This window comes from Hippocampus bargibanti, linkage group LG05, assembly GCF_051943395.1.
Source record: "Hippocampus bargibanti isolate YZ-2025 linkage group LG05, ASM5194339v1, whole genome shotgun sequence".
NCBI lineage: Eukaryota > Metazoa > Chordata > Actinopteri > Syngnathiformes > Syngnathidae > Hippocampus > Hippocampus bargibanti.
Window position 1 is genome coordinate 11,724,325 of NC_142738.1, and position 19,748 is coordinate 11,744,072.

At 40.2% G+C, this 19,748-nt stretch overlaps 1 protein-coding gene and 1 long non-coding RNA gene across 2 annotated transcripts in view; one reads left to right on the plus strand and one right to left on the minus strand.

Moving 5' to 3' along the window:
• Positions 1 to 19,748, plus strand: part of alx4b (ALX homeobox 4b) — a 44,446-nt gene that overhangs the window by 2,612 nt on the left and 22,086 nt on the right. The window lies entirely within an intron of this gene.
• Positions 16,503 to 19,748, minus strand: part of LOC148897945 (uncharacterized) — a 36,027-nt gene continuing 32,781 nt past the window's right edge. The window contains exon 4 of the long non-coding RNA XR_016115042.1: positions 16,503 to 16,643. This is a non-coding gene — a long non-coding RNA (uncharacterized LOC148897945). The remainder of the gene's footprint in view (positions 16,644 to 19,748) is intronic.

Consider the following 19,748-nt stretch of genomic DNA (forward strand, 5'->3'; position numbering starts at 1 on the left):
AACCTCATTGTCGTCAAATGAGTGGTTGCTAGCTTTTAGGTGCAAATATCAATATGTTGTACACTTATTGTATATACGTGTGTGTATATATATATATATATATATATATATATATATATATATATAGGGGGGAGGGTGTGTGTGTGTGTGTGTGTGTGTGTGTATATATTTTGGGGTGCCTGAGCATCTGCCCTCAAAAAATGCCTTTTGAACCATATACAATAAGTGTACTATCCAAACGGATTCAGAAGTAGCCTCCCCTTATTTGACAAGCAACAGTTTTTATCCACTAATCAGTTTGGAAAATCGTCAAGTCAAATGACCACACTCAGCAAAACAGAACACACTTTTCACATTGGCCGACCAAAGACAAATATGAAGTCTGGAAGAGTGGTAAACAAGCTGCAATTGAAGGATTCCAGTGGGGAGGAAACTCAGAATGTTGGTGCCACTCCATCAAAACAGAACAAAATATATTCAAACTGTTTTTGGTTCTTGCAAGACTAACGGTTTCATGGTGTAGGTCTAGGAAGTAAAAAGACTATACGACATTGATTCTTTGATTTCATAATGATTGTGATTACAGTATATATATAAAATTACAGTGTATATATATATATATATATATATATATATATATATATATATATATATATATATATATATATATATATATATATATATATATATATATATATATATAAGCCAAAAGCAAAACAAGAAGTTAAACAACCATTTTCTTTGACTTTAAGTGCAAAACTAGCTGCAGACACTTAGTGTGATAATAACACGGGGTGATGTTCTCACAGTGATAGTAGCCCTGTGAGGGCAACCATAACTAAAGGGTGGGCCTTGACAAACATGACTGTTGAAAATCCTGGTGCAGGAATTTGATTTTAAAATTAAACATAGTTTGGGATCAATTTATGTAATGTGATCAATAAGGGTAAATACATGCCCTGGTCAGGCAGCATCACCACCCGGGACAGAAAAAGACTGGAGCGCTTTGTCAAGCGGGCCAGTTCTGTCGTGGGCTGCTCGCTGGACTCTCTTGAGGAGGTGGGCAACAGACGGACGCTAGCTAAACTAAAAGCTATGACGGACAGCCCCTCCCACCCCCTCCTGCCCATCCTGACAGCTCTGGGTAGCTCCTTTAGCCAGAGACTATTACACCCGCGCTGCAAGAAGGAGAGGTACCGCCGCTCGTTCCTACCGACTGCTGTCAGGCTTCACAATTCCCAATGATCACATGTGAAAAACAAAAAACAAAAAAAAATGGACACTTGTAAATATGGGTTGTTGCAATATATCTAAATGCATCTCTTGATTCTGCACTATGTACAGTCTTGTTTATAGAACGGTTTTTGCACATCTACATTTGCACAGTATACAGTTGACATTTTTATTTTGTTATGCTTAGAATATCTTGTTTTCTATCCTTTCACTCCCACCCCAACCCCATCCCTCTTCAATTGCTGCTGTGGACTGCAAATTTCCCCATTGCGGGACGAATAAAGGTATTCTGATTCTGATTCTGATTCTGATTTGAATTACCTTTTGAAAAGACACATTTTGCATAAGTACTGTATTTCAATTTTTGGCATTTCTTATTATTCAAATGGTAAACAAAAAATATTCCAGTCATATTTTCCAAACTTTAAATGTCAAAATACCTATCAATATTTTTCCCAAAAAGGTTTTCTGAAGATGCTAATTTCACTTCCATGTAAAGTAATACAAATACATATTTGTGGCTCTGTCTGTTTTCTTTTTTTTTCATTTACAAATGATTGTTCATTTTCCTTCAAGCCACCTGTACCATTAACTCAGTCACTGCCAGAAAATGTGTCCACTTCAGTGCCAGGGTTTTTGTCATCGTCACTTGAATTCCGGGACCAACAGAATATTGAGTTTTAGGACTACATAAACATTCAATGCAGCGTAAGAAACCTTAGACTCTCTTCATTCAGCAGAAAAAAAGAGTTAATTCCTAAATTATATAGGTCTGGAGTTATATAAGCTTGAAATGAAATGAGCGTGACTGTCCGAAATACAATGCAATACATATATATTGGTTTATGTAGCGCTACAACAACAGCTGAAGCTGGAACAAAGTGCAAACATGGAAAAAAGGGAAATGCTGCCCCTTTGTGGAAGGGAAAAACATTACCAGAGACCCTGGCTAGTGCTTTATCGGCACCCGAAACAAGAAATAACAAAACTTGAACAAATTTGGGAATGGCTCTGTACGTCATATTCTCAATTCCCGAAAAAAATGTGAATGGCAGTGAATGAGTTAAGTTCACAGAGGGAGCTTGATTGTAGCAATATACCAGAGGGATCGCTGACATGCCAAGATTATGCCTGTTATTGCACTTTCAACAAATGCAAGAGTATAATGGGGGTCAATGAGTAGTTACGATCCATGATGCACTTGTATCCGCATAGTTTGGTGGGTTACACATGCAAGTTGAAGATTTTAGTTGAGATTTACAAAACCATTGACATCTTTAGCGTTTTGAATTGAGTGTAGTTTTGCACTGTCAATAGGGATCACATTTTACTCTAAGTACCAAAAATGTCAAATGGTTCATCATTTTGAATAAACAGGTAGAAGCGTGGCTGTTTCAGCATGTGATACATTGTCAAATCAAGGTGGCATTGGTGGTGGGAAGAGGGGTTGGATGTTAATTTGAATAGCATTTTCAAGCATTATAATTGACGAAATTTGATGAAAATGAGATTTATTAATACATCCGGGTAACATCATAGTTGGCGCCACATATTGTTGCGCCCCAACGGGTGTGCATATGAAACAATGAGCGTCCCAAAGGGGTGAATAATCTACCTGCTTACACCCACTGCGAATGAAATCAAACCCCGTGGAGTTGATAGAGTGCAGAGGAATGCAACTCAGCGCCGCAAAAGGGGTCTGTATTGATCCGAGGCAGATGTGCATCATTGGCTGCTCTATGGTTATTATTCATACTCGCCAAACATCAGATCTCCGAAGGAACCACGCGTCCCCACAATGACAATGTGGGACCGGTTTGCATAACCCTGTTTCCACAATACCTTGGAAAAATAAGCAAAATGTCCCAAATGGACAGCTGTAAAAGTCTGAGACACTGGACAAAATTTCTGATATGCGTACGCGCACGGGCCAATTAACTAAATCCGCCTGTACAAATATTCACATTGAAAAGAGAATTTAACAGCATATTTATTATTGTGGTTGAAGCTTAAAGTAGAAGTTGCACCGCGTCATGTTGAGAGGATGTCTCTGACATTTGCGTTCTAAGTAGTTAGTATATTTGAGCCACCGCAGTTTGAAGCTGAGCCGTTCGTCAACCACTGGAAACCATAACAATAACAAACATGGTATTAAATCATTGGCTCACTGACACTATCAATCAGAACCGAGTATTATCTTAGTATTGGGGAACGATTTGTGGTCGAGCGAATGCATTAGGGCAAGGGGCCACTCATTCACTGCCATTCACAAATTTATTCGGGAATTGTAAATATGACGTAGAGCGCCATTCTTGAATTAGTGCGGGTTTTGTTTTTTCTTGCTTGGGTGCTGACAAAGCGCTGGCCAAATGTCTGGCAACGTTTTTTCCCTTCCGCAAGGGGGCAGCATTTCCCTTTTTTCCTTGTTAGCGCTTTGTTCCATCTCCAACTTTTGTTAAAGTGCTATGTAAACCAATAAATATGTATGTATTGCAATGTATTTTATACACGCACCACCAATTCAATCTCATATAACTCCAGACCCATATAACTGAGGAAATAACTTTTTTTTTCTGATGAAAGAAGAGAGACTAAGGTTTCTTACGCTGCATTAAATGTTGATGTAGTCCTAAAATTCAATATTCTGTGGGTCCTGGAATTCGAGTGACAATGACAAAAACCCTGGCCCTGGAGTGGACACATTTTTGCACATCGTCTGACGGTGAATGAGTTAAAATGGATGCAAATATTCGACACCCTCCTGTTCAAATGGCATTTTTGTTTTAGAGCGGGATGGGAGGGATAAAAAAAAATAACAAGACCAAAACAAATAATTTCCACGATTAATGTGACCTGCACGACACATTTGACAAAACTCCCGAAATCTTCAATTGAGGTGAAAAAAAATAAACAATGGTGATAATCTAGTTGCACAAGTGTGCACACCCTCTTAGATCGGGGAATGTGGTTTCGTTTGGAATTAACTGTTCGGTTTAAATTCTTGTTTAAAACACTCTATCATTAACCTTCCTCGTTTTCAAATCTGATGGCAAGAATAAAGACTGTTATTGTGGTTTACATGGGATAATTTGAAATTTTGGTTCGGACTTTAGCTTGACATGCTCGATTTATTTGTCATGTCATTTTTATTATGATACGAGTGTGATGATTCAGTGAGGTCTACCGGAGACAAATTCATTGTGTGTTTACATACTTGGCCAAAAAAGCTGATTCTGATTTGCTTTCGCGGGCTGAACAAAATGATGCGGCGTGCCAGATTTTTCATTTGGGCCTTATTAGATATTTCTTTCGAGTTGCATCATGCAAGATAATGAAGATCATGAAGATAACTGCTGAGAACTATGTCATACTCAAATGTGGGGAAACAGCCTTTAACTTCAGCAGAACTATTTTTAGGGGGTTGGGGAAGTCATACATTTAAAGTCCCTTCGCTTGAATATGAGTGCCTTTTTTATTGCATCAGTGGTTATCCAGCTCCCTGATTTAGACAGCTTTACTTGGGGTGGCAGGAGGTTCAGTTGGGAAGTGGGAGGTTATACCCCCACCCTCAGCCCCACACATACAATGTAATTTCAGGTTTCGATTTCAACATTGCCCTGTTAGTTTACACGTTACATGAATAACAATATTTATATTGTGCACTGACCCAGTCTGTGTAGGCCACGCAATATAACATATTTGAAATACGGCTGCCACCAATGATTATTTTGCTGGTCGACTGTATTTGCTACTCAATTAATTTTATCAATATTAAGTGTCATTTTTTAATAAATGGGGCCATGTATGCAGTTACATTACCGTCCAGTCCAAATTCTTGAAGGTCGGTCTAAATTAATGAGGACAATTATGATGAGAATATATAAATTTTTGGAAATTTTGTAGCTTGTGCCAGCATTTCTGACACTTGTAACTCATTCACTGCCAGACGATGTGCAAACATGTGTTCACTCCAGTGCCAGGGTTTATGTCATTGTCACTCAAATTGCAGGACCCAAAGAATATTCAGTCTTAGGACGACATAAACATTCAATGCAGCGTAAGAAACCTTTGACAGAACAAAAGAGTTAATCCCTAAATTATATCCGTCTGGAGTTATATGAGCTTCAAATGAGGGGGGCTGTCCAAAATACAATGCAATACATACATACGTGTTGGTATAGCCCTTTAACAACAGCTGAAGCTGGAACAAAGCACGAACATGGAAAAAAGGTAGATGCTGCCCCCTCGTGGAAGGGAAAAACTTTGCCAGAGTTCTGACCAGCGCTTTATCGGCACACCCGCAAGAAAAACCAAAACCTGAACAAATTCCAGAATGGCGCACCTCGTCACATTTTCAATTCTCGAATTGACAAAGTTATGGATGAACCAGGACTTAATTTCAGAGAGGCAGAGTGAAAGGGAAGAAGGAGGAAGAGAGGCGTCGGGTTTGGATTGGATTTGGATTGGCCTTTATTAGTCTCGCAGTGGAGAAATTTACATTTCACAGCAGCAAAGTTATGAAAGAAATGAAAGTAGAAAAGCAAAACACAGGAGCTGCTGGAGAGATAGAGCTCGGTGTCATCCGAATAGCAATGAAATTGTGTAACAAATTTATGGAGAATATTGCCAAGGGGAAGAAAGAAGGTAGGTGATAAAGAGGAGCGGTTCCAGGACAGAGCCTTGGGGCACACCAGAACATATAGGAGAGGACTGTGAAGTGCAGGAGTTAATTTGGATGAACCGAGAGCGGCCAGAGAGATGGGAGTGGAAGCAGCGGAGGGGCGTGTCAATGATCCCTATGGAATAACGTCTGTCAAGGAGGGTGGGATGAGAAATGGTGTCAAAAGCTGCAGTGAGGTCAGGAAGGACGGGTATGGAGAGTAAACCGGCGTCAGCTGCCAAAAGAAGACCATTTGTGACTTTTAAGAGAGCTGATTCTGTAGTGTGGTGGGGGCGGAAACCAGATTGGAATGGTCCGTAGGGATCATTCTGGGAGACGTGAGAGTGTAGCTGGGAGTACACAACTTTTTCTAGGATTTTGGAAATAAAAGGAAGGTGAGAAATGGGGCGAAGGTTCTTGAAGGCATTGGGATCAGATCCAGGCTGTTTAAGAATTGGTGTGACAGCCACCGTTTTAAGGGGCACAGGGACGATACCCGAGGACAGCGAGGAGTGAATAATGGCTGAAATGAATGGAAGGAGAGATGGCAAGCAGGATTTGTCCAGAACTGTTGGGAGGGGGTGTAATTGACAAGAAGAATTCTTGGATTTAGTTATGAGGTTTGAGATTGTAGAGGGATGGGGGAGATCAAAAGAAGAGATGAGAGGGGGTAGGAAGGCCGGGGGAGGGGAGGAGTACAGAGGAGCCAAGATGCTGGTGGACTTTGGTGACTTTTTCAGAAAAGAATAGAAGGAGAGAATTGCAGGTGTCAGAAGAATAACAGCGAGGGGGGAGAGAAAAGGGGTGAGAATTCTGTTATAAAGAGAAAAGAGAGCCCGAGTATTTCCAATATTTGAGTCATTGAGTCCAGAGTAGTCTTGTGATTTGTCTTTTTTTATTTTTGCTTATTTATTTTGATATTTGTTCACATATTTCAGGCAGCAAGATTTTTTTCATTGCAGAAGACTGAAATCTAACGAGTAAAATTGTGAAAGAAAAAATGTGCTCAAGCAAACTAAAATAAGCATTCGTACTGGATTTTATTTTACTTTTACTTGGGACCTTCAATTATCCAAAATATTTAGCTTTCCTTCATCTGTACTATATTTTAAAAGCACTCAATCGATTTGCAAATGTGGCAGAATGCAAAAAAGAGAGAGAAGGAGAACGCAAGAGACCTTATAATTTGGCGACGGAAAGTAGTCTGCGCTTAATCATTTGCATAGCGGAGGCCATGGTCTGTTGAATGGGCGTTACTTCCACTCCTCCTGGCGCATCTCACTATTTGGTGACCCCCCCAAAAATGGCCAGAATGGAGGCGGTACAAGGTGGTCTCCAATATTGGCCGCATCACATACATCAGCACATCATTCAAAAGGTGATACCTCTGTTTTTGACCATAATCCGTTCCAGAAATTTGTTTGAATACTGATTTGTTCGAAAACCGAATCAGCAATATCCATTATAATCAATGTATTGTTTTAAAATTCTACAAAACAACTTTTTAAAAGCACCTTTTCACTATTTTACAGCATAGACTGTACACACATGTAATAAAAGAGCAAGGTATTTGTAAAATACTATAAAAAACAAACCGCAATATGTAATTTTCACCAATTTTAACATCAACATTAACATTGGAACATAAAAACATCTCTTTCTCTCTGTCTGTCACGGGGCATGTTGGGCACCTATCCCAGCTGTCTTTGGGTAGTAGGCGGGGGACATCCTGGACAAGTTGCTAGCCAAAAAGAATAAAAACTCACGCCTATAACCAAGACAGAGTCCAGTTTGTGCTTGTTTGCATATCATTGTGAATTTATTGTCATAATGTTTTCATTCAAAATGTATTGTTTTCCTAATCTTGTTTTGTATAGCCAGACAAGGTGCTTAGATGTAAGCTAGACAGAAGTGCTTCGCCACCTCAACAAACTTCCAATTATGTAAAAAGATTATTGCTAACTACTCACATAAGTTGTAACACCTTCAAGACCATTTCAATAAATTAAACCAAAGTCGAGCAAACACAAACCGAAATAGCTTATCTGTCTGTTTGTCTCTCTCATCTCATTTTCCGTACCGCTTATTCCTCATTAGGGTCACGGGGGGTGCTGGAGCCTATCTCAGCTGTCTTCGGGCACGAGGCGGGGGACACCCTGAATTGGTTGCCAGCCAATCGCAGGGCACACAAAGACATACAACAGTCACTCTCACACTCACACCTAGGGACAATTTGGAGTGGTCAATCTGCCTGCCATGCATGTTTTTGGAGTGTGGGAGGAAACCAGAGACCCGGAGAAAACCCACGCGGGTCCGGGGAGAACATGCAAACTCCACACAGGGAGGCCGGACCGGGACGCGAACCGGCGACCTCTGCACTGTGAAGCCGGTGTGCTAACCACTCGACTACCGGGCCGCCCTTCTGTCTGTTTGTGGTTTTCCTTAATTGGTGGCGTCGCTTGGACGCAAACGTTTCTTCTTCAAAGAAAGGGTCAGTGTGGGAGTAAGTTCTAAACACATGCAAACACATGCTCATTAGCTAGTTGGGGGCTCGCGGCTTTCGTTGTGGCGCGGCAAACCCGTTAACAATCTGATTGGGATATATTCTGGCCACCGGAGGTTTCAATATAATTTAGTGGCTCAAACACAAAGGGATATGCAAACATAAGACAAACCTTTATATTTTTTTCGTGAGGGGGTGATAGCAGCACATTCACATTTATTTTTTATTTTCATGGACTTTGGGCTTTGTGGTTAAATGCTGCAATTGAAGCTAACTGGAAAAATAAAGATATTTTAGAACAAATTTGAAACTGCTGCTAAATGGGGCCAATACAAATACAGTTGAGAGCTCCACAACTCTGCTTTATCACAAATTTAGATTTTTCTGCCTTCAGTGGGGTCATTTCACAGTTGTGCCATATTTTGTCCAGCTGATTTTGACTGGGGTATTTTGTTAATTCTTTTGAACCCTTCCACTGTCTGATACCTTCAAACAACAAGATCCCACTGATGTTGTGGAAGCTCGCTGCAAAGCATAGCTTGAGCTGTAGAATGTAACTCACCGAGAGTTGAACTTTATTCGGGGTTAATCGGAGCTATTTTAAAGGGTGGCAGGTGTGTGCTGACTTACAGTTGACAGTTGGAAGGTTAATTCCACACATAACCACATTCCTAGATCTAAGAGGGTGTGCACACTTGTGCAACTAGATTATCATCATTGTTTATTTTTCTTTGCGTCAATTGAAGATTTTTGGGGGGGGGGGGTTGTCGAATGTTAACTCATTCACCGCCAAACGAGCAAAAATGTGTCCACTTTAGTGCCAGGGTTTTTGTCATTGTCACTCCAATTCCAGGACCCACAGAAATTGAGTTTCAGGACTACATAAACATACAATCCAGCGTAGAAAACCTTAGATTCGCTTCTGTCATCAGAAAAACGTGTTAATTCCTAAATTATATGGTTCTGGAGTTACATGATCTTGAAATGAAGGTGGCTGTCCAAAATACAATGCAATACATACAAGACATATTGGTTTATACAGCGCTTTAAAGGACAACCGACATCACATTTTTGTTTCCTAACTGACATCAGAAGAACGTTTTCTAGCATCTAAAATGCCCAAAACACACAGTATATTTTTAGTCAAATGCAAAACAATGGCTTAAGATTCGGAAAAGATGCTTTCTTGTTACTCATCCAGTTATGGATATGATTCAAATAGTTCTGAAGAGGAAAGCATACATGTTTGCGATCGATTAAAGAATTTATTCCGGTCATTTTGATGCATCTGGAGAGAAATTTAGTGACAAACTCTTTAGTACTCACAGGACCCAAAAAAGGCAGAAGATGGTGACAAAGCTCCGTGGAGATTGTCTCCTGGGAGGTTTTGTCAGTGAATGTCAAATACACTGTAGTAGTCTTGATGCAACACACAACGATTCACCATCGCGCTATTTATGTGTTTTCCTTCTAATTTCACCATCAACACGGTTCAACACGAAGTTTTCAGACCAAACAAAGTACCGCAAAATGCATTGCCGCCATGAAAGGACTGCTACAATTTGTCCTTTCTCGGTCAGGGGCGTTCTTTCCGCGACGTGACGTGAGGACTCGTCACCAACTCAAAAACAAGACTTCCGGAATATTCAGCGCGAGTCTTAAAACGTAAAATATAGCTATATGCGGTGGAATCTTTGTAAATTACGCTCAGTAGAAGTCATTTGAAGCCATTTTACAAATTATGGACACAACTTGTCCGGAGACGTCGGTTGTCCTTTAACAACAGTTGAAGCTGTATCAAAGCGCTAACAAGGAAACCAGGGAAATGCTACCCCCCTGTGGAAGGTAAAAAACATTGCCAGAGGTCTGGCCAGCGTATCGGCACCCAAACATGAAAAAACAAAACGCGAACAAATTTGGGAATGCCGCTCTACGTCATATTTACATTTCCGGAATAAATGGCAGTGAATGAGTTAATCGTGGAAATTATTTGTTTTGGTCGTATTATTTTTTTTATCCCTCCCCTCCCACCCTCAAACAAAAATGGCATTTGAAGAGGAGGGTGTAGAATATTTGCATCCATTTTAACTCATTCACTCCAGTGCCAGGGTTTTTTGTCATTTTTACTCAAGTTGCCGGGAACACATAATATTGAGTTTTACGACTATATAGACATTCAATACAGCGTTAGAAAAAAAAAGAGTTCAATCCCAAGTTATATTGGTCTTGAGTTATCTGAGCTTGAAATAAGGGCGGCTGTTCAATATCCAATGAAATACATACATATTTATTTATATAGCGTTTTGACAACAGCTAACGCTGTAACAAAGTGCTAACACGTACAAAAGGCAAATGCTGCCCCCTCGTGGGAGGGAAAAACCTTACAGAGGTCTGACCAGCGCTTTATCGGTACTCTCCGCAAGACAAACCAAACCCGAACAAATTCGGGAATGGCAGCGAATGAGTTAAATGATGGATTTTTAGGTATTGTGGGTTGGTCGAGAACATGAATCATGTGACAAACGGATGTTCACGGGAGTTGTAAATATACTTTTTTTTTTTTATGGTTTGGGGTGACGGAGCCATCTGATACGTAGCCAAATGCAGATAGCATGACAGATACACTCGGTGGTATTCAAAGAGTGTGTGAACACTGATACTGATTGCAGCAATTCTCTCTTCCCTTTTCCTCACTAATATCATGTTCACATAATACATTTCAAATAGCCGCTCTGGCATCAGTGTGAAATTGGAGCATCCTGTGATATGTAAAACGCGTTTCTCAATGCATGAAAGCAAAACAAAAACGCAAGAAGGTTCTGGCAGTACTTTAAAAGCATTATGTCAAAATATAGAACTCGAGGTTGGAGGGAAATGATGTCAGAGGATATGTATGGATATTTGCTGTGATGACTACCACATTTTGACGATGTTAGTGGCTGAACGGTGACCTGCGATCATGCCCCCAAATGCTTTTCAACAACCAAATGATGTGGGCGGGTAAGTGGGGATGTCTTTAGAGCATGCTTTTGTGTCGTAGAGAGTTGAAGCAACTAAAACGGGCTGCTTGCTATGAAACATCACGTTGACTCTGTTTTGTTGCTCATTGGTGAAATTCAATAACATTCGTGCTTTTTAATCCTGTTTCATTCCATCCATTTTTGACTGTTTTTTTGAAATTATGAACAACAATATAAAAAAAATAACCTGGAAAATTGCCAAATGAGCATAGGGAGCTTTAAGGCAAATGTGTTATAAAAATAAACCGCAGAACCGACAGGGCAAAGCAAAATCCCCCTTTTTAATTTATAGCGGCTATTTGTCTAATTGACATGTGCGGATAGTTTTCTTGTCTGATAAATTGAACCAAATCACTGTGGAAAGTGCTACAAATTAGGACTCGCGGTTGGCTAAAGCAGTGGTCCCCAACCTTTTTTGCGCCACAGACGGGTTCAATGTCAGACAATATTTTCACGGACCGGCGGATAAATACAACAAAATAAAATGATACGACAGGCATGGAAACTGTTTTTTTCTTTCTTTTAAAGGACAACCAACACCACTTTTTTGTTTCCTAACTGACATCAGAAAAACGTTTTATAGCTTCTAAAATACCCAAAACACGCAGTATGATATTTTTAGTCAAATGCAAAACACCAATAAAAATGACTTAAAGTGTCTAAAAACTACTTCAAATTGAAACCGGAAGTGACCAGATTCAGAAGGTCCCGCCCCCTTGTTCATGGTGTCACGCCAAGACGTCTTGCCTTGCTCGAGAATCAAAACAATGGCTTCAGATTCGGAGAAGATGCTTTATTGTTACTCGTCCAGTTATGGATATGATTCAAATAGTTCTGAAGAGGAAAGCATACATGTTTGCAATTGATTAAATAATTTATTCCGTGTCATTTTGATGCATCTGGAGAGAAATGTAGTGACAAACTCTTTAGTAGTACCCAAAAAAGGCAGAAGATGGCGACAAAGCTCCGTGGAAATTGTCTCCTGGGAAGTTTTGTCAGCGAATATCAAATAGTAGTGTCGGTGCAACAGACAATGATTTACCATCGCGTTATTTATGTGTTTTCCTTCTAATTTCGCCATCAACACGGATCAACACAAAGTTTTCAGACCAAACGAAGACCAAACCGCAAAATGCATTGAGGTGATGAAAGGATGGCTACAGTGTGTCCTTTCTCGGTCCGGGGCGTTCCTTCCGTGACGTGACGTCAGGACTCGTCACCAACTCAAAAACAAGACTTCACAAACGAGAATATTCAGCGTGACTCTTATAACGTAAACTATAGCTATATGTGGTGGAATCTTTGTAAAATACGCTCAGTAGAAGTCATTTGAAGCGATTTTACAAATTATGGACACAACTTGTCCGGGGCGTCGGTTGTCCTTTAAATATAATAAGAAACGTGAATCTATTGTGTATTTTTATACAACTTAATTAGTAGAGTCCTGGTAACATCGCGCCAACAACATATGTAACATCGTCTCTGCCCCTTAACGCTCTATGGCAGGGGTCCCCAAACTTTTTCCTGTGAGGGCCACATAACTTTTCCCTTCTCCGATGGGGGGCCGGTGTCAGTTTGTAACAGAAAAAATGTGACGATCGTAGGGGAGCTTAAAAAATTATTGTTTTCCAGAAAGCCACACATAACCAAATAACGCTTTCCAGATTCTTTACAGAAAGAAAAGTCAGGAAACAAATAATAACACTATTAATGAAAGAAATAATAACTAAATAACGCTCTCTGACTTCTTCACAGAAAGAAAACAGGAAGTAAATAACACTATTTATGAAATAAATAACTAAATAACTCTCTCTGGGTTCTTCATTGAAAAAACAGGAAATCGATAACACGATATGAAATAATAACTAAATAACTCTCTCTGGTTTCTTCATCGAAAAAAAAAAGCCATGGAACATTAGAAGTCAATGAGTGTCGTGCGGCGAGACAGCAAGCAGGTGGAAAGAGGATAAAAGTTCACTCAGCTAGATGCAGGAAGGGTATCGTGAGTTTTCTTTATTTGAAGTTGATATCAGCTTTCAACAGACCACAGGTAACACCGCTATCCAGCTTGTCCTTTGTCCCTCTTCTTCCTCCTCCAAGAGACTGGCTCAGGCTGGCTTTAAAGGTGCTTCACCTGAGCTTCTGGCCAATCAGGTCCCAGCGGCAATTGGCCATTCCCAGGTGGTTGCAATCACCTTCTCAGAGTCAATTAGTGGTCGCCCAACTCAACTATTTTGGATGGGGAGAAATGCGCACCTTTCTCCCATCCAAAATCCATGAAACACAAAATTATTTAACATTTCTTTTAGCATCATGACATCATTCACCCCCTCTCCTCAGAGTTCAGACATTCTTGTCAAATAATCAGCAATAACATTTGTTGTCAGGGCAGAGAATGTCATATGTGACAGGTCCTATTCTCCTAGTCACAGCGTATGGGCCCTGCCACTTTGCCAGTAGCTTACTTGATCCCATATGCAACAATATTAACACCTTCTGTCCAGGGTGCCAATCTTTCCCTGATAAATTCTTGCCGTTATTCTCGTTGGAGATCCTCTTCCAGCTCCTGACGTTCTGCATCTTCCGTTTCTTTCTGGAATTCTGGGTTCAGAAACCATGGGAATTGCAGCTTGTCTTAGATGATGAAACTGTGGAGGTTGGGCATGTTAGGTAACCAGACTTGGGAGTTTCTTGTGCGGGAGGAAGGTTCGTTGGCCTGGATGTTCGAGAGTCAGCGCCCTGGGGCTGCGGTCCCAGAGGAGGATAATGTTGACTAGATCGACTGTCAAATGTCCATTCTTACTTGTTGGGTGCATCTGATCTCTAGATCTGTTCAATCAACATCACTTCTTGTCTGAGTCTTAGGCTTCACCACTGGTTCTGGCTCACTCTGCCCAGTTCCAGCCTTGGCTTGGCCAGACGCCTCATGGAAATAAAGAACGGCATCGTCTTGGGGCAACTCAAGCTGCTGGTTTCCTTGATCCTCTTCAGAACTCTCCAGTTCAGTTTGGTTGGCCCGTGCTGCACGTCTTCTTCCTCGTCCCACCTTCTCCATCTCGGCTTCCTCTTATCCTTTCCACTCCAGCAAGGCGTAACGATCCCACCGCTGCCACCAATTGTCGTGCGGCGATACAGCACGACAGGTGGAAAGAGGATAAAAGTTCACTCAGCTAGATGCAGGAAGGGTATCGTGAGTTTTCTTTATTTGAAGTTGATATCAGCTTTCAACAGACCACAGGTAACACCGCTCTCCAGCTTGTCCTTTGTCCCTCTTCTTCCTCCTCCAAGAGACTGGCTCAGGCTGGCTTTAAAGGTGCTTCACCTGAGCTTCTGGCCAATCAGGTCCCAGCGGCAATTGGCCATTCCCAGGTGGTTGCAATCACCTTCTCAGAGTCAATTAGTGGTCGCCCAACTCAACTATTTTGGATGGGGAGAAATGCGCACCTTTCTCTCATCCAAAATCCATGAAACACAAAATTATTTAACATTTCTTTTAGCATCATGACAATGAGACTGTTGGGCTTCTGCAATTTGTGCAACAAAATTCATCGTGCACAATGCAAGACTGCAATTACACCCTTTCTAAATACATGTCCTGAGACTTGAGTCTAAAACTCCAGAAAAACATTATTTTTCACACTGGCTATGTTTAGTCATAGACACATAACAGTTTGTACAAAAAACGCATGCAACTTTACCGTATGATTAATCACATTCCAACAATAATCCCAAACTATTCCTGTGCTCTTTGATACGAGACAGTGACAGCCACGGCCTAAAAATCTTCGGACACGAGTGAGGTAATGATTGTGTCAGTCTATCGGCCGGCCGCTGATACTGAACAGAAAGATTTCAGGTTTCCCATGGAATATAAGCATTCCTTTGTGTGCTGCTGCCATAGATCTCTGCTCAGGGAACATCTGGGAGCCTTCCTTTCACAGAGGAAACAATACTCAAAATTTTGTTTGAGTGCCCCATGAAGAAGAACTTTTGTCGTACATATTAAATCTTTTGAAACACAAGGAATATAATATCTGTTCTGGGATGATTTACCTTGGAGTTTTTGTATTACATTGTGTATCGGCAATGGTGCAGGGTTACAGGAGATTGAGGAGATGGTTTTTTTAATGAGTTTTACCCCTTGATGTGGGCCTGAAGATGAAGCATCACTCCGCCATAGTGCTCTTGCGGCATTTGCTTTGTTCAGTTGTCAAGAAGAGGTGACATTTGGGCGAGGACAATTGCCGGTTGCTTGACTACAAAAATGTTGACTACAAATGGCTCACGTTGCCTTAAGCATCTGACCGTCCCTGGCTGAGAATAGCGTGGTCATCCCACTGATGAACTTCAAGGCTTATTGATTGATTGATTTATTGTTTGTGCATTTATGCATTTAGTTATTTGCCTAGTTGTCTACTTATTCATTTATTTCATCAATTATTTATATATTTAAGCATTTATATAAATATTTAATCATTTATTTATGCAGCCGTTTCTTTGTTTATTTATTCATGTATTTATTGATTCATTTATTTGTGTATATTTGCATTCATTTATCAGAGTATTTATTCATTTATACATGTATTTACTCATTCATTTTTTCATATTTATTTATATGTTTTCATTCATTTATTCATATATGTATTCATTCATGTACTCATTCATTCATTATTACTTAATCATATATTTATTCGTTCATTTATTGATTTCATTCATGTACTCATTCATTCAATCTTTCATTATTTATTCATATATTTATTGTATATTTGCATTCATTTATCAGAGTATTTATTCATACATGTATTCATTCCTTCATTCATTCACGTATTCATTCATTCATTCATTCCATACACGTACTCATTCATTCATACACATATTCATTCATTCATTCATAAATGTATTCATTCATTCATTCATTGGTTCATTCATTAATTCATAAATGTATTCATTCATTAATTCATTCATTCATAAATGTTCAAACATTCATTCATTTACTCATTCACGTATTCATGTTAATACATTCATTTATTCATAGATACAGTATTTCATATACAGTATGTTTTCATGCATTATTTTATTCAATCATTAATCTACCTACCTATCTTTCCCAAGCCCTTAAGGGTGCCTGCCTTGAAGAGATGGATGAAATGAAGATGGCTATTGTCACAGCTCTAGAGCATTCAAGAAGAATTCTTCCAGGAGTGCACAAAGGCTTGGCAAAAGAAGCCTGCGAAAAGTATGTTAGATTTCAGGAGAAATTACTTCCAAGGTCAAAACAAAAACATCCATTGCGACGGCAGGAACCTTTCTGGCAGATTTGTTTGCATTCTTGTTTCTAATCTGACTTTCCGACTCATGTTTATGCCACGCTTGTTAGAATTTTGTGGTATGGTTGTGGTGAACTTTTAAAAGACTGCACGTTAAAGTGTTTCGTCAGTAAACAACACTATTTAAGTCGTTTCAAATAAAATGTCTTTCAAGTTTATGACCTTTTTATTCCAGCATTTCGCCTCTACGTATGAATCAGACGGTGCTTAATGTTTACTGATTAATTTATTGATTGTGTTTGTTCAAAAATATGCGCCAAACAAACCTGGAGGGTGGCCGTTACCTAAAAGTTGGTGCTGTGTGGAGTGCTTTGAGTACCTCAGGAAGAAAAGAACGTTTCAACTATTGCGGAAAAGATAAAATAGTTGAAAGTAATGCGACAACATGTCTTTCAAATAATAAGGCGATGGATCGTCTGATAAACGTGGTTGTGGTTCAGACTGATTGCCATGCAACACCTCCAGGTCATAAACTTGACAGATTAATCATGAAGAAAATCTTTTGAAGTTCTGTGGCTCTTTGTTTTTATTTAATTAATGAAAAAGCCGCAAATCAAATCGGTCAAATTGGGCATGTGACCCCATTTACAAACGGCTGTAAGAAAAGATTGACGGCCGCGGTGGTGGCAGTTTCCGCATCATGTGTCAGCGTCGTCCAAGTTGCTGTTCTTAATAAGCATCTATTATCCAAAGTTGTGGCTGGCCCTCCGTGTACATCACATGTGTGTGTGTGAGAGTGTGGGTGTGTGTGTGTGTGTGTGTGTGTGTGTGTGTGTGTGTGTATGTGTTCCTATGTCAGGGGGCCACAGCAGCATTTGCATCGTTCACTGTTGTGCCCAAACCCAAGTCTCATTTTTAGAAATATGACTTGCGTTGCATTTCAAACAAACTCCACATGTGGTTAGGATTAGTTATGTAAAATTATGTTTTGTGTCTTCACAACATCAAGCTGGAAATGAGCCTGATGTGACAACATTTTGATTTGGGGCTGGCAATGGGGAAAGAGGCCCACGAGGCAGCTGAGGCCGTGATTTTGTTCTTTGAGGGAAAATAATGATTTGTGAAATTCTATGTGAACTTCTTTGAGAGACATAATTTAATTAAAGAAAGTGTGCAACTTTCTGCAGTAATTACATTTTTGTTTGTAACTCCTTCGCTGCCATTCCCGAATTTACTCGGGAATTGAAAAGTTTGACGTGGAGCACCATTCCCGAATTTGTGCGTTTTTTTTTTTTTTTTTTTTTTTTTTTGGGGGGGGGGGGGGGGGGGCGATAAAGTGCTGGTCAGACCTCTGGCAATGTTTTTCATTACACAAGGGGGCAGCATTTGCCTCATGTCCATGTTAGCACTTTGTTACAGCTTCAGCTGTTGTCAAAGCGCTGTATAATCCAATATGTATGTATTGCATTGTATTTTGGACAGCCGCCCTCATTACAAGCTCATATCACTCCTGACCCATATAATTTAGGAATTAACTCTTTTTTTTTCTAATGAAAGAAGAGAGTCTAAGGTTTCTTACGCTGCATTGAATATTTATCTAGTCCTACAACTCAATATTCTGTGGGTCTTGGAATTCAAGGGACAATGACAACAACTCTGGCACTGAAGTGGACACATATTTGCACATTGTCTGGCAGTGAATGAGTTAAAGGACAACCGACACAATTTTTTTGTTTCCTAACTGACATCAGAAAAATGTTTTATAGCATCTAATATACCCAAAACACGCAGGCTGATATTTTTAGTGAAATGCAAAACACCAATAAAAATGACTTAAAGTGTCCCAAAACTACTTCAAAATGACCCCGGAAGTGGCGAGTTTCAGAAGGTCCCGCCCCATTGTGCGTGACGTCACGCCAGGACATCCTGCCTTGCTTTAGAATCAAAACAATGGCTTCAGATTCTGAGAAGATGCATTCTTGTTAAATGTTTGCAATCGATTAAAGAAGTCCTCCCGTGTCAATTCGAGCCGTCAGGACTCCAATGTAGCGTCCCAGAAAATGCACAAGGTGGCACCCAAGCTCCTTTGGAAATGGGCTGATTTGTCTGCTGGCAATTTGTGTCAACTTGTATCAAATAGTCGTCTTGGTGTAACACACAATGATTCACCACCGCGTTATTTATGTGTTATCCTAATTTCGCCATCAACGGGGATCAACATGAAGTTTTCAGACCAAACAAAGTACCCACAATGCATTGTGTGTCACTTTCTCGGTCAGGGGCGTTCCAGACGTGACGTCACGTCAGGCATCAACTCGAAAACAAGACTTCCTGAATATTCAGCGCAAGTCTTAAAACGTACAATATAGCTATATGCGGTGGAATCTTTGTAAAATACGCTCAATAGAAGTCATTTGAAGTGATTTTACAAATTATGGACACAACTTGTCCAGAGGCGTCGGTTGTCCTTTAAGTTTGATCAGAGGATGCCCATCAAACGAGAGCACTCTGTTTAAAAGCATTGTCCTTCCTCATTAGTATGAGCTCATTAACCCATCCCCAGGTTACTAATTTATAGTGTTTCTTTTATTTGGTTTCACTTGACCCTCCCCATCCCTTTCCATAAAAACGGAAAGGGTGCCTTGTTGCTTTACAACCAGTTCAATTACACTTTGATGTTTTCTCTCTGTTTTCAGCGGCGTTGAAATGACTGACCCTAGTAAACACCTGACCTTGGCTAACCAAAGAGGTCTGCGGGTTGACAGAAAATGGCCGGCAAATTGAAAGAGCGGGCGGCTTTTCTTTCTCACGTTGAACGTATGCTGATGGAGAACGAACGACAGCATAAAACAAAACATAGAAAAATAAAAAAATCTTCGGGAGGCCAAGAAACCGCTGCCAAGGCAGTGGAATCTTGGCTTTGCAGAAGAAAGCAAGATTTGAGGACTGTGTTCTCCAGAAGGATAAAAAAAAGAAAAAAAAAATCTCGACAGGCACGAATCCTCGAGATGTTGGTGAGGATTGTGTTTGGTTACAATTAGTACGCCACAAAACAGATTGCTCCG